Consider the following 11,085-nt stretch of genomic DNA (forward strand, 5'->3'; position numbering starts at 1 on the left):
GTTATGAAAATGATTAGAAGCACATAACTAGAATAGAAAACAACTTACAAAAGAAATACATACTTGGTACAAAATGTTCTTCCAAAAGAAAGAGAGAAAATGTAGACAAAGTGTAGAAAAGATAATAGTAACCAAATGTGAAGAACCCCAAAATGCTCTTGAAATTACATATTTATAGCCAAAATAAAGTGTCAAAATAATCAATTTAATAAAAAGATGTCTTAAGCCATGTCAAGGTAAATTTTGGGGTGTAATAAGGGATTCGGTCGTAAAATATGTAAGAAAGTTGGGTAAAAATATAGCATTTTTGGACTTTAATGGCAAGTGAGAAAATAGACAGGTGGATGGGCTGGTGAGAGGCACACGGGCTTGGGCTGGCTCAATTGGGCTCACGTGGGAGTAGGCCTAGGCGCAAGGGGCTACAGCTGGAAAATGAAGCAGGCGGGCTGGGAGGCGCATGGGCCTGGGCTCGCGTCAACTGGTTCACATGAAAGAGAAGTTGTTGGTGGGATGGGCTTTGCGTTTGAGAGAACTGAGCAGCATGAAATGCAAATGGGCCCAAGGTTATACTATTGCACAGAAATGGAAAGTGGCACTATAGCAGATACAGTACTATAAGGGAATTTTTCAAAAATATGGCTTTTATACCATTAATGTGCAAAAATATGGGAGTTATACTTTTCTTAATTTGTATGGGAAATTTATTAAAGAAAAAGTTAAAGTATGGGAAACACAATTAGTAGCTAACTAAAATATGGAAATATAACATATTTTTATCATAGTTATGTTTTTTCTTTGATTTTGAAGGTAATTTTATTTTTATTTTTTTCCATCCTTTTTTTATTATTTATGATTTTTTTTTCATTTTTCTTTTTTTTTTCCTACCAATTTTTTCCTTCATCTTTTTTTCTTTCCATTTTTTCATTCTTCTTCCTTTTTTTTTCATTTATCTATTTTTTTCTTTCATTTGTATTGTTTTGTTTTTTTTTCATATTTTTTCAGTTTTTTTTTTCATTCTATTTTTTCTTCATTTTTGTATTTATTATTTTCTCCTTCCATTTTTTTTTCTTTTTTCACACATATGAGCTTTTTTTTCATTTTTTTTACCAATTTTTTCATTCATATTTTTTTTCTATTCATTTTTTCATTATTTTTCTTCTTCTTCTTCTTTTCATTCTTATTTATTCATATATTTTTTTTCATTCATCATTTCTTTTGTTTTTTTTCATTTTTGTACTTATTCTTTTCTCATTCTATTTCTTTTTTTTCTTTTTTTGTCATACATATATTTTAACATTACATAACTATTCTACTATTTTTTTATTTATTATCTTTTATTATTGTAATTTTTTTATAGTTTTTCCACTATATGTAAAAAAAATTCAAATCAATTTTTTCAGCATTTTCTTTTTACTGTAATACTTATAGGATTACTAAAATTTGGAAATAAAACTAATATGAAAACGTGAATGGGTAACTGGTTACCTTCACATTCTTTGTGTGTATATTTTTAGGGTAACTGGTTACTTTCACATTCTGGTGTGTGTATATTTATGGTTTCTTTATGGTAACTAGTTACTTATGTTACTAAAATCATAGTTACTTCTTCTTCCTTTTTTAATGAAGTGTTCTTCCATTTTTTTCCTTTAAAATTGATGTTTCTTTTCATATTTAATATGAGTAACTCGTCATCCCTCTTAGGTAACTGGTTACCCCTCTTATGAAAGAAAGTTACTCATCTTAGGATAACTGGTTACCCCTCCTGGTGCATGTTATTTAACCTAGCTCTAGGATTTTTTTTTTAAGATCAATCAAGTAACTGGTTACCCTACCCAAGATTTGAAAAAAAAAACGTACAATCTTAAAAAAAACATGTTTATAATAAATAAATAATAATTTTAAAACAATTCATATTACAAAAAAAAAAATTGCAAAACAACCAAAGAAAAATTTAATATAAAATTAGAAATATAAAAACAATATAAAAAAACAAATAACCTAAAAAAATAATAATCAAATTACAAACATACCCTTCCAAATTTGATTAAGAGTAAAACTATGGCATAAACCAACTTTTATACAAAAATATGGGAAAATAAACCCATAAAAGTGAAAATTCTTAAAAAAAGCCATAGATTAACTTTTTTTGAAAAAAGCCATATTTTTGCACATTCTATTAAAAATCCCATATAAAATGTAATTTTCTCGTACTATAAAGCATATACTGTAGCTTGGACCTTGTACCGTGTATAGTGTAGCGAGCGGGCCTTTGACAACTTTTGATCTTCCAATTGTAGAAATATCATTTTTTTGCTTGCATTCTTTTGAATGCCAATATAACATTAATTCTTCCTCAACTCTCTATTTTATTAAACACACTTACAACAAGAGAAATTAAACAACTTACAAATAAATAAATTAAAACAAATTAAATACCAAAAACATACAAAAAAATCTATAAAAATCAAATAAGACTACTAAATTCAAAATTAATTATAAACTTGACAAATCAATTAAATACTCAAGAAATCAACAATAATTAGCTTATAAAATATGGTAAAATAACTATATTTTGTAGAGTTATCATTATTGTTACATCTCCTTCTCTCACTCGCTATTTTAGAATATGTGTTTTCTCAAAACATTTATGCTTTTTAATTAAATTAAACCAATTAATTTACCAAATGATATTCTAATAATTACTAATCTCATTAAGTATTTAAATATTAAACAAAATTTAATACAACTACTAAATGGACCCTTAAATTATCTAGTCTATATTTGCTCTAATTATTAAGAATATCATTTGTCTATATAATAAAATTAATTATCAAATAAATTTGAAATTAAATCTTTAAAATCAATTATCCACCTTTTACTAGATTAAAGTACATTTATTATATGATTCATCAAATAAAAGCATATAATCAAATAGGACGTTCATAATTAAAACATGTTGTTACTCGTATGAGATGTGTGTTTTAATTAAATATTGTGTAGGTGATATGTATGGCATGTTACAATGCATGACAATGCTATTAACCACATTTAATACATGCATATATTTAAATAAATAAATATAGTAAATAAATAAATGCGAACCAATTTTTTTGGGTATTTCTAAAAAAATACAACACTTGCAATAATTACAAAATAAAAAACTAGGTTTCATATAGAATCTCCATCAGCATCTTGTGGGCCTTCTACTATTTTTATGCTATCAAGCCCAATTTTAGTTATAAATAACTTTAATAATTTTTAAACAATCCTTTAAAATTATTAAACTTGGCTAGTTAAAGCCCAACTAGCTATTTAGGCCTATTTTGAATTCAGGCAACTTAAATCAAAATTTAATTATAATTTTAAAATATTATTAACATTTGGGCCAAGCCTAGAAATTCAAGGAAATGTCCAACTGCCCTAGGGCTCTTGTGAGGAGCCAAGGATTGGAAATGTGCAATTTCTGGCTTGGCGTGGTGTGGGCTGCTCAAAAACAACCTACAAACCACAACCATGGGAAACGCGCGGCTAGGGTGCGCCAAGGGCACTAGCTGGGACACAGGCAGGGATGTTGGGCGCGCGGCAAGGGACGTCAAAGCACCTGGGGCATGGCAAGGGCTCGGTGCTGGCACCTGATGCATCTGGTGCGCTTGCTTCGCCAGGGAGGTGTGCCTAGGGGTTCTTGGTGCCATGGGGCAGGTGCTCATGGGGCTCGCAATCACAACTTTTGAAAGAAAAAATTCAATTGTAGAAAATTAAATTACAAAAAATCATATGCCTCAAATGGCTTACATTTTTGTACATCAAGAAATTTTTTTAAGAACAATTGTGAAACCCAAAACACCTTATAATTAACAACTCTTAAGAACAAACATTCATCAAAGAAACATCCATCCATTCATTGCATATTACAATAACATAAGAATGCATATTTTAACCAACACAACAATTAATGTATGCAAAGGTTAATGACAACTCTAGTACCAATTGTTGTAAATCGATTTACCACGTGCGCAGCAGAATGCATGGGGTGGTGGGCCCAAGAGATTTTTTTTAAAAAAATATTTAAACAATCTTTAAATAACTGGATCCATTAACATGCGTACATTAATCAATGACATAGAAAAGATAAGGAATTTTACCGGTTGAAGAACTACCAAGATTCATCGCTATCTTTTAATATCTCTAATGAACATCCAAATCGTTAGCAGTCTCCAAAATACTCAAACCAAGATCTGCCAATATGATTCTATACACCTCAAGACGCAAGCGGGTACGTAGAGTTATGGTGACAATTTTAGTGATTCACAAGATATTCTCAACCCATGAGATCTTGGAATTTTCAGGTCTAAGATAATTTTCAAGCTTTGAGAAGAAAAAATACGATATCTTTTTCTCTCTTTGAAAACGTAAAAAATTTGGAAGTCTCTAGAAACTCTTTTCATTAGATATTTTTATAAATGAATTAAAATTAAAATTTTAAAATTTTAAATTCAAACTATAAAACAATTATTAAATAATAAATTAAAAAAATAAAAATGTCCAAGATTGGGTCTTGGAAGTTGTTACATTTCCAATTTCAGGGCATGTGTCTTATCAAATTTTTTTATTATTATTATTCAATAATCTCTTTATTAAAAAATAATAAAAATATCTTAAATCTCATAATTAACCTTATCAACTTAATATTTTAATTATTGAATAAATTTTAAACCAATTCAAATCCAATTTGAATTTTCTGATTTATTTTTTTCACATTATTTAAATAAATAAAACTAATTAATTCAAAATTAATTATTTATATAAATTTCAAAAATTACAATTATTATTAAAAAAAATTATTTTTTGAAAATTTAATTAATTTTGAAAATAAATCAATTAATTTCAAAAAACAATAGATTAATTAATATCGAAAAAGAATAAATTAATTAATCAAATTAATCTCAATTACATATTTGCACTTGAAGAACAAATTTCTTCCAAATATGTCATTTCACTGATTTTTTCACTGTTTCAACTCTTACATTAAATAGATTTGATAGAGCCATCTCGGGAACCGATGGACCTATTATTTCAAGCTCCAATAAATTTAGATTATTAATAAAAACTCTATAATATTATAATTTTAATTTATTAATCTCAATATTATTTCACTAAAAATATGAGACTGCGCTCTTGTAATTATAGACATTTATTGATTGAGTACTTTTTAAATATAAAAAAGTTCATCGATTTAATTATTACATACAAATTAATCATCTATTAATGGTTCATAATTAAAGTAGGGATAAGATCATCATTTTACCTCTTTAATTATTTTTTGTTTCCTTAAGTACCATTAACGTTACTAGTGAAGGTTAATTCATAAACTCATTTATGAATTTTAGCTCAATATCCTTTCAATTCCAAAAGTTAACCCCTAAGAGAACCGTTAGTCAATTCCTCTCTGAAATGTATAGATTCCGTATTTGTATACTATGTCCCTAGCCATGGATATCAATGAGTCCCCAAAACAAAGGTTTTCAACTTTATCATTTTGACAAACCATAACAAGTGAATCAAAGGACTCAAATGACATAAACACGAGTTCATAATAACTTCAGGATTAAACTCATTATGTGTACGATCATCTTATTGATATGTTCAATTAATATAATGGTATTCAATTAAGTATTAATAACATATCGGGTCCAGTTCTTGTATAACCACACTATACAAAGTACTCCACCCTACTACATCGGTATTTTGAATCTAGATTACATCTATTAATAATACTAGTGAATCGTACTGACAGTATTTAATCCAAAGATCTCATATAACTTTGTTTTACTGTGAACTATTTAAATTCATTCCTTACAATCTTAATTCTCTTGTACCACTCCAAGATTGTATTTACAATAACGAGTTTAGGAATTCTCTGATATTCATATAATATTATTCAAATAATAATAAATAATCAATATATGAAAAAATTCATCTTAATCATTTATTTCATAGAACATTGTCCAATACATGTGCTTTCAAGGGCACCATTCCCAACACAACGACCTAGCTCGAGCCTAGTCGGGGGAAGCAGCCAGCACTTCTGGCCAAGGTGGCCATGGTCTTGACAATAACCAAGTTGTTGCTTGCTTCATGCTAGGACGACATGACTCGAGGAAGATCGTGACCAGACACCCTAAGGATCCAGATAAAAATGTCACCATACAATAGTGTGTCGACCTTTTAGTTCCCCGATACGACCAAAGCCTCCCTTCTAGGACTATTATGGTAAATAATACTTTAAATATTAAGAGTGTCATTTTCCAGCAATACAACACCTATATTCTCCCTTGAATCATATTGTCCCCTAGGACACTCTTTTCTTGTCTCTAACCATGTAATGTATGACCCGAGCTTAGAGAATGAGCTCGAGCCTTGAAACGTGCCAAAGATCATTCCGCCTGAGTCTCCTCCCAACCTGGTCTTCCTCGACCTAACCAGTCCTCAGTCAGTTAGACCAGTTCTCATTCGAGATCTAATTATGGTAGACTCCTCCACTAGATCTACGAGTAGGGCCATTATTCTTTACTTATTTTTTTCAAGTTTGGTTAATGTTTCTCTAGCCCTCTTTGGTTATTTGTAGAAGAAGTCATGAGCGATCTGACTGCTGCCATCAGCTCCAGCCCTACTGTCAAAAAGGCCAAGATGATAAAAAAACATCTCTAAGGCTGGAGGTTCATCTACTAAGACACAACCTAAGGGCAAGGACCTACCCTCTTCTCTTCCCAGAGCTCAGATAGAGATCGTAGTCACGGTCAAAGATGATCCTCCTCCAGCTCTGCTAGCTATTCCTCCTACTGCTCCATTGGTCTCTATCCCAGCTCCACATGTGGAGTTGGGAAAGTTCACGGCTGCCACCGAGGTTCAGTCCAGGCCTTGACTAGTGATGTTGTGGGCCACATCGACCAGCTAACTGAGTGCAAGCTAGACAAGATAGATACCTCAGCTCCTCAAGACGTGATGCGCTCGACTATAGAGATGCACTTGATGGTAAATTTTTCATCTTTACAAAGTTCATTTTTTTTATTGATTGCATGCTCCATAATTTGTTTAACCTTTGATTACATTTCCTTTGACAAGTGTTCCCAACCCAGCTTCGAGCATGAGTCATGATAGAAGCTAAGCTAGATCGAGTCGCGAAGAGGAATGTTGAGCTCAAGAAGGAGAAGGTTGATCTCGAGGGGATGTATCACCAACTCTAGGAGATGAACTCCATGCTCGGAGAGGCATACTCCAAGCTCTACGCGGAACTTGATACATCTTGTACCAACGAGAAAAGCGCCAAAGAACAGGCCCTCAAGGTGATCAACGCTTGAGATGAACTTCAAGCTCAGGTTTACAACCACCAAGCCAAGCTACATTCAGCAGTGGAGCACATGTTTTATTAGGTCTAATGTTTTAATCAGGACGTCGATTTCTCCTTCCTTGAGGTGGAGCTATCGGATCGTTATCACGCCAAATTCACGGACCGCCTGGCCAAAGAATCCACGGAGACCGTGGAGACATCTAAAGTTGTAGGTGATGGCAGGGAGAACGAGGTGTCATCTCAAGGTCAAGCTAGGACCCAAAGTTGAAGAGGAACCTCTTTGATTTTTGTATTTTTTTTATTATTTACTTCTAGGACTTTTAATGCCCCTTGTAATCAAGCTCTAAAGGCTAAGACAATTTTCCAATTTGGCTTTGTTTTTATTCGAGGTTAATATTGTAACGCCCTACTTCCTTAGAGCCATTACCAGGTGAGTTTAAAAACGTGCTTTCAACTTGCTAATCAAGGTTTTAGATCAAACAGTGTGATTAAGCTATAAACAACAGAAAGAAAAAAACTTTAGAAAATAATAATTTCCATAGAAAAACTTAAAAGCTTTACACTTGGGATCCCAAAATACAGCTTACAAATATTTACAACGTATAAACTGAACCAAGTCGACTAGACGACAAAAATCTAGGTTTCTTTACAATCATCTCCCAAAATCCTCTGGCTGTGGCAGCCAGGCTAGCCAAACATGTACACGCCGCCTCACGCCTGCTGTACTCATGGTTAGTTGACCTTTTCTTTACCCTTACCTGCACCACAGAGCATCTGTGAGTCGAAGCCCAGCAAGAAAACCCACAACAGATAACATATGCAACACATATGACATGGATATAAACAGGCCACCAATGGGCTAAACACATACGGCCTAGCCGTCCCAAGCATTTACCAAGCCCTGGGTTCGCAGACCACACCGTGAGGATATCCCAGGTATCCTTTTAGGGACCTGCCCTGACAACTCGCACTCTACGTGCTCAGCGCTGCTCCCGGCCCTTTGCCATTCTCGGCCTTGCACCCAACGTGCCCAACGCTGTTCCCGGCCTCTCGCCATTCTCGGTCCACACCATTCCCGGCTCTAGCCGATCATTCACATCATAATATTCATAGCATAGCAAGCAAGTACAGAATTCTAGCATAGTCAGTTAAAGGGCAACGCCCCGCAGTTCTAACATATTGGGCTCGGTCCTGCATATCAATTCTATTCAAATACATTGGGATCAGCCTTGCACACAAGCTTTATGGGAACAAGGGTTTTCTTACATGAGTTCCGAGCTTTTTGAGCACCGATGCCCCGAGCACAGTCCTCTAACGTGAGTGTAACGCCCTACTACCTTAGAGCCGTTACATAGTGATTTTAAAATAGAAATCGTGCTTTTGGACTGACTCTATGTGGTTTCTAAAACCAAAAGTGTGAATAAACCAGAACTCTAAGGCTGTACTCTTTGAAAATGTTTAGTTTCATTGAAAGCATTAAGTATCAACATCTGGGATCCCAAAAATAAGGTTTACAAAATATTTACAAATCAAAAATAGATTTACACCAGGTTAACTATCAAAAGAATGAGTTAATACAGCCATAAACAAAATGCCCCCAACCAAAGCAGTCGGGCAGGCCGAACATGTACGCGCCGCCCCCACGCTCTCCATACTCATGGCTGGTTGACTGACTTCTTGCTTTTACCTGCCACACAGAGCACCCGTGAGCCGAAGCCCAGCAAGAAAACCCAAATAGTACATAACATATGCATAGTATATAGCTGACATAATCCACTGATAAACAGGAAAACCATCAGACTAAACAAGCACGGCCATGCCGCCCCAGAGGCCTTACCAAAGCCTGGGGTCTCGGTCCTCACCATAAGGATATCTCATGTATCCCTTCGGTCCCACCCTAGCTATAGCATCCCATGTGCTGAGTGTTACTTCCGGCCCCAAGGCCGTACCCGGCCTTTGCCGCTCTCGGCCTTAGCCGTTCCTTTCATTATAATTGCACGCATAATACATTTCGAAATTATCATTCAAACATATAATAATTCATTCAAGGTCATACATTTGCAAGTAAAACAATCTAGGGCCATGCCCTGCAATAACACTGTGGGCCCATGCCCTAATCCCGGGTGTTACGGTTTTCTTACCTTTAAGTTCGATGGCCTTGATCAACCTGACTCCTTGAGCACGATCCTACTCGAGCCCTAGCGCTTACCTAAGCAAAATCCATAAGTCAAAGTCATTACCAAACCTCGAGTCCAAAACCTAGCCTCGGGACCAATCCCGAGCCCCTGGGAAGTCCTAGATCCCCAAAACAAAGTGGCGGAATCGAGCCCCGAACCCTAGGTCAAAATCCCTTCACAAAAACCCAAAAATCCCCTCTATGAACAGTGCAGCGCTACAGCGCTCAAAAGAGGGCGCTGTAGCGCTACAAGCAGAACCACCCCATCAGAATCAGGGGCTAGCGCTACAGCGCCCCCTGACTAGCACTGTAGCGGTAGTTGCAGCCAGACCAAACCCAAAATCGCATCTTGCGATTTCCTTCTACCATTTCAACCCCAAACTTGTCCAAACCTTTTCCAAACCCAAAAACAAACATATCCACACCACACACTCATCCCAAGCATCCCAAGAACTCAATCCCAAGCTCAAGCAACCGAAAACTCAAAATCTACCATGATGAACCCAAAAACCAGAAATTCACTCAAACAACAAAGATAAGGTCTTAGAAATCATACCGTGGGTGGAATTTCGACCTTGAATTGAACCCTAGACCTCCTTAGCTTGCTCCTTTACAACCTTGACCTGATTTCCCCAAAATCCCCATCCATTTAGCTCAAAAACACAGTTCAAACCAGTCAAGCCCTAAAACAGAAATCCCCAAGAACTTACCTCAAATTTCTGATGTGATCTTGCTAATCCCTTGCCAATCCTCAAGTCTAGCTTAGGATCCTTGATGCTCAGCCTACCCTAGCTCTCTATTGAGCTTAACTCCAAGAAAAAAATGAAGGAAATTGGTTGGGAGAGCCACAAACCGTTCTTGGAACAAACCCTTCAGCTTTTCTCTCTTTTCCTTTCTCTTCCTTCTTTCTTTCTTTTCAACCTATAACTCTTTTTTTTTTCTACAAAATCCACCAAGTATAAAGCCCCCTTTTACTTATCTCTAACAAGCCTAAAGACCAAAATGCCCTCCCTTAATAATTCTAAACCTTTAAGCCCATAAAGGGGAATTTTAGTCATATTACCCAAATTCCCACTAATTCCTCAAGTGTTCCTAATAATTCCCGCTCGCTACCCAATACCTGATTAATCATCAAATATACATTCCTCATCATCAATATTAACCTCAATATATATATCCCAAATTCTCATTTAAACTCCCCAGGCTTAACCCAAGCCGGGTATAGATTCCCGCTTTGACTTTTCCGCTAACCCGCTCATTCTAGGATCGTCTCGAGTCATAGATCACAGATAACAACACAGTCATCCCCAAAATGGCCAAATTACAAATATGCTCAATCAGGTCTACATGCATACTAATTCACATAGTCATGCATCACAAATAATCAAATAGTCATATAACGTGCATTAAATCATAATCATGCATTAAACTCATTAAAGTCACACACAGAATCCCATTATGCCCTCCAGGCACGCTACTCAAGGCCCTTAAGCCTTAATAGCGAATTTGGGTCGTTACAGTGAGCTTCGCCGAAACCCTAGTCACAACACATTAACAATGT

Source organism: Humulus lupulus, chromosome 4 (assembly GCF_963169125.1).
Source record: "Humulus lupulus chromosome 4, drHumLupu1.1, whole genome shotgun sequence".
In the NCBI taxonomy this organism is placed as follows: Eukaryota; Viridiplantae; Streptophyta; class Magnoliopsida; order Rosales; family Cannabaceae; genus Humulus; species Humulus lupulus.